Source organism: Plectropomus leopardus, chromosome 15 (genome assembly GCF_008729295.1).
Source record: "Plectropomus leopardus isolate mb chromosome 15, YSFRI_Pleo_2.0, whole genome shotgun sequence".
Lineage (NCBI taxonomy): Eukaryota > Metazoa > Chordata > Actinopteri > Perciformes > Serranidae > Plectropomus > Plectropomus leopardus.
In genome coordinates, this window is record NC_056477.1 from 2700523 (window position 1) to 2706522 (window position 6000).

Here is a 6000-nt window from a genome sequence, read left to right on the forward strand (position 1 = left end):
CATGGGCAGGATTGGCTGTAAAACATTAACTTTGTAATTAGGCTGATAGTGTCTTGCAAATGTGCAGTAAAGAAGAGAAAGTGAGCAGATGCGTTGTATCTCTTAACACGTGTTGTGATGGGAATATAAGTGTTGGCATCAATCCTAATATTACACCTGCACAGTGCTGAAGCAGGGCTTTTTTTAGCCTGTATGCGTCCAATTATCCACATATATGATGTAGTGGAAGGCGAAGGTGAAAATGTGCAAAGAACATGTGCAGATGTAAACCTACTGACTGTAAGAGCCAAACAAGAACATGGGTCCAAAACACAAACACAAGACCCAAGAGAAAGTGGACGGGAGTAAAGACCCTCTGAAAGAAGATCTGCACGATATGCAAAACAAAGCAAACAAAATATAATGTAGAAATTATTTTTGACAGGTATGAGTTATGAATCAGTGACTTCTTTGAACTTATTTCTTATAACCCATTTTTGTGATGTAGTCCTTTTATTTTTATTTATTTTACCTTTTTAATTGATGTTTTATTATTATTATTATTATTAATTATTATTATTTTATTTCCTGTGATTTGTGGTTTTAATGCTGCTGTTGTACATGTTGTTTTGGGTCTGTTTCTTTTTATTATTTTTATATTTACATTTTATTTTGTATTGCCGTCTATGTTTCTCATTTCTGCTTTGCTTTGTTTGTAAAATTCTGTGCTATATAAATAAAGTTTAAAGTGGGAATGTTTGCATTTAATCCATAAAAACATATCTGCATATGAGAGCAGATTTTTTAAAAGCTAATTAAAAGCTAAATCATCATCAGACAATCAGCCAGTTAGTTGCTTGACTTCAATCACCCAATGCATTTCACCTGTCAACACAAACACTTGAACTGCGTGCAACTAAAGCCCGCTCAAACATGGTCAATGCTGCCAGGACTACATACAGAAACCAGAACATCCAGAACAACAAGAAAATCTTGTCATCCTCGAGGTCGGGGACACAGAAATTAAGGGACCACAGAAAGTTATGATTTTGATACAGACTAATTTTACTGGTCAATCTCTGTTCTGCATTTTTGTTCAGTTTTCAGGGGGAGTAATGTGTAGCAGCTGTGCAGATTCTTCCACTCTATGCAAAGTAATTCACTCGTGTTTTGGGAATGGACTGTATAAATAATAGATGTGGCTTTTGTGACCGTAACCAACCTTCTGGTAGTTGCAGGTTTTCTGCCTTTTGAGCAAAATCCAATGCCACAGTCCTTTTTCTCTGTTTTCTCAGGTCATATAGCACCAGTTTCAAAAGTGTGTTCATCTTTCTACTGCATAGGCAGCTGAGTTTTATGTGAGGACCCTCTTTATTATTAAATCAACCCTGTAGAGTTGCCATAATTGTTGAAATAAGCCAGGGGTCAGCAACGTCCAGCCTGCGGGCCAACATTGGAAATCCAGCAATAATATCTGGCCCCCAGATTATTTTAATCCAGTCCCACACACATACTATTATGTCTAAATAGAGAATCTACCCCTTTCTGAAGAATGCTGATTATAATTTCATCCATGTTGAGAGTGAGAGTGAATGACAGAGACAGACACAGCAGGCTGCACTGTAGTAGACAGCGCCGTCCTTTAGCGCTACATTTTTCACTTTGAGTTGAAAACACTCTAAATAGGCCACAGCGTCCACTTACACTGATACTGTACTTTTAGGTAGACATTTTTAAAGTCTCTGAATGTCCGTTCTGCTCTAATTCCCAGCCGGTGTCTCCGCCGGTGTCTCCGCCGGTGTCTCCAAATGTCTGCTCCGCTCTCATTCCCAACTGGTGTCTCCAAATGTCTGCTCCACTCTCAATCCCCGCCGGTGTCTCCGCCGGTGTTTTCTCCGGTGTCTCCGAATGTGCACTCCGCTCTCATTCTTCACCTGTGTCTCCGAATGTCCACTCTACTCTCATTGTCTGCCGATGTCTTTTCCACCAGTGTCTCCAAATGTCCGCTCTCATTCTCTGCCTGTGTCTCCGCCGGTGTCTTTCCAATTTCCAATCCCAATCTTCATTTTTAAACCTTAGAGATTTGACACTTGGTTTTGGATTGAGGCTAACCTTGCGTCGCATCGAGCCAAGCTCTGTTAGTCTGTGTGAGCAAATAACATGTAAGTCACATCACTGCCCGACATCATCTGCGTGACTCAGACAACCTCCACTCAAGCTGGTTTGTTCAGAGCAAAAAAAAACAAACAAACAAGCCCACATGAACAAAATTTACAACTTCTCAACAAAAGTGGCTTTTAAGACTACATTTGCCAGCAGGATCAGTATTTTGTTACTCCACAGAATTTAATTCTGGTTGATCATTTAAACAAAATTCAGAAACCAGAATTTCTTATCCAGCTGGATGATTTCTGATCCTGCACAATTTGCATTCATCACTAACAAATGAAATGTATCCTGACAAGATGGTTTTAAAAGTCTAAACTTACCAACACCCTCACAATATACTTTAGTTGTTATGAGAGGAGATTTTAGAAATGAAGAACTAAAAGACTACATTTTTCAGCCACACACATTATCCACACTGAGCCTGATGAAAAAGGTCTATAGCCAGAGGGTTTGTGCTATTTTATCCCCCGTTTGCTTCAAAGAGTGTCAAAAGGCATTTGAAGCTGCCATGCCAGTTTTGCGTTGCTATTGCTTCTTATTGTTTTGGTTAGATACACTCAACTACCTGACACAATGAGGTGCTTGACCTCAATGTGTTTTCTTCTGTCCAAGAGGTGCATACATTATGAATGGTCTGTGTGCCACTTTGCAGGAAATGTTAATTGCAGTGGCGGGATATTTCACCCCAAATGGACTTTGCCGATGCCAAACACATGCACATGAATCTAAATCATAGCAGAGATAAAACATTTGATTAGATAAAAGAGATTACGCAGTAATCATAGCAGATTTGTTTGTGTTCCTATGTTTAAAGCTCTTCAGCTCACTGCTGCACAGCCACCGCGCGCGCAAACCAGCTGGAGTAACTCATTTATTAGTAGTTTCCCTCTCGCAGGGGGGGGACTAACTGCAGGCCTGATGCAGGGTTGTGGTCCATCACTTCTGGTTGTCTGAGCTAACTGCAGCCTCTTGGCTCACTTAATATAAATGAAGCTAATGTGGCAGGAACACACCACAGAGGAAACAGTTGTAAGAACATGGGAGCACTGATGGAAATTAGCTTCAGGCTCTGCTGCAGGAACAAACACTATCTGCACATTTCCTGTTTGTATAAAAACTCATCTTCTTTGATTTTATGGCAAACTTTTTCAAGTGTGAGGCACAATATGTGCTACAGTCCTTTCCTGTGATGTGGATGCATCAATCACATTTGAAACCATTAGCTGCCCAGGTCCCCAATTAAAAAGATCTTTGCATGCAAAGTCATTTTAGTCAATGAAATAAGCAAATAAGCAAAAAAAAGAAGAAAAAAATCCTGTTGATTCTGAGCATATTTTAATTCAAGTCTGAGAGGACACTAGACTCTGGACCTCAATTTGGCTCTGTTAGAAAATCTATCTATGACAGGAGCCTTTGGCCAATCACAGGCCATCTTCAGAGAGAGCAGCTTTCCGTCCATAGACTGTGTACATAATAGACATGGTTACCGTGACGCACTGCCAATTTGAAGCCTCGAGTTTGGCATTTCAGCCATTGCCACATTGGGTTTTTGAGCCAGAAGTGATCGTATTTGGACGAGAGGAAAGAGCTGCGGAGGAGCGAGCGGTGAATCTGACTTGTTACCAGCTGCTGCAGTCTGTGACGGCTCGTAGACAGCCACTTAGGTGGCCCTGCTGGTGCAGGTGGTGGATTATGAAAGAATTAACCCCCTGTGCAGTTGTCACGAAGCTTGAAATTAGCTTTAGAGAGCTGGGCATTTCTCTACATGCTGATCTATGCATATTGACTCAGTTTTGGAGCCAACCTCAAGTGGCTATTCGATGAACTGCTCGTGAACTGCAGCCAAACTGTCAAAGTGGGCAGCACAGATCAAATATGAATCAAGATTTTGTTATTGCATTGCCTATTTCTTGCCTCAAATGTTTTCAGAAACATATTTTAGTGCACTGTTTAGCTGTAAAATGTTTAAGCCAAAACTGAGCACCGCCAACCAGTCAGAGCACACTTAGAACATGCCTCATGTAAAAGCAGCAACCTCTAAAGCTGAAAAATGCTTCTTCCTATCCTTTCGGACACGAAATGTAATTTAATGGTTGTCTACTGAAAATCTTCTGCTTTGAAAAGAAAAATCATATTTCCTGCAAAATATTCTACTGTATTTTTGTAAACTAATGCCCACTCTCATATGGATTTCATAGACATTATATTTTACTAATACAATATATATATATATTTATATATATATATATATATATTTGCATGCAGCATCAAGTATTAAGATCTAAATCTGCATGAAAATGGACATAGTAGCGTTAGACACATACCCACATGCAAGCCTTCTAAATTTACATATCAAATTTTCTTTTCATATTTTTGAGACATATTCACATTTTTTTCATGGGCCTGACTGTGAACAAGACATTACTGTCAATAATGTATGAAATATAAGTCTATTTAGCCTATTTATGTCTTTTAATCTTCCCTGTGTTTAGAAATTCAGACGTTTTAGTCGCTCCTGACCTCCTCCGCCTCCAAAAAAAAAAAAAAAAAAAGCTATTTGAAGTTGCAAAGAAGCGATTCATTTTAGTCATTAAATCAAATGCGCATTATCTCGCGGTGCCCAAACAAACATTAATCATTGGGCATAATCTCGACAGGTAATCTCCTCTCCCCCCTCAAACCTGCCTGTGAAAGAGATAAATAAATATATTTACAGCGCCCGTTCGGGAGAGAGAAGGCATCCTTGCAAAATGATGTCATTAGTGCTGAACGATAGCTCCCACTACTGCTGTTTGCTGTTGAAAAAACAAGTCGGTGCATTCAATAGGCCGTAGCTCAAGATCAAAATCAATAATAATATTCTTGGGCGAGTGAGTCTAATGGTTGGAGAATCCCATCACCCACCAGACGCCTTCAGGCAGACGCTGCTCTTGTGTGCTACCGTGAAGAAAATCACTTGATCAACTTTCCTGAGGGTTTTCTCACACACATATGCAGAAGCACACACACAATAATACAGCAGTTTTTCTGTGAGTCCAAATTACCTTTCATTATTTTAATATCATTCATGAGAAACAATTAGGAGTAAATCCAGACTGAAATAATCCCTGATGATGGCGTTTTGAGTCGAAACAGAAGCGTCTCCCCTGGATTTCTTCTTGTCTGAATCTCTCTCATGATGCCGCTTGATGAGACTGCTGTGAAAGACCCCAAAAAATTCAGCATGGTATTTTAAAAAAAAGTGACACAAAGATACCAGTGCTTATTTAAATCTGCACAAACAAAAAAAAACTATTTCAAAAACATGAACTTACGAACCCTGGAGTAAGTTTTAACCCGATGGCTGTAAATTGCACACTGCCTCATCATATTTAAACCATCCAACATGAAAGTGAACTCTTGTGTTATTTCATTAATAAGGATAAACACCTCATGCTGTGGCAGGAATTTTAATAAGTTCTCGAGCATGCGTCATCACTTTATGATTGTTAACAGCGAGCTGACTCATAAATATTAAACATTCAAAATGACATGAGTTGCTTTTTAACCGCCGCTCTTACCTCTTTCATTAACAACTTACTGCTCGCAGGATGTCAGTTGCTGGATATATTTGGTGGATTACATTCTCTGAGGCCTCATAAATACAGTCAGTGTCGTTGAAGTTAATCAACTACTCATTATTTTGTCTCCTAAAAGTATAAAGGTTATAATTTTTGTTATAAAAAAAAAAGACTTGGCGGATTTCCATTATAGATTTGCACCAGACTTCGATAAAATACAATTTTGAGATGACTGCTTTTCAAAGTGAAAATATACTGTAAGTGTATTTTGAAAAAACTCGGTGTATGTATC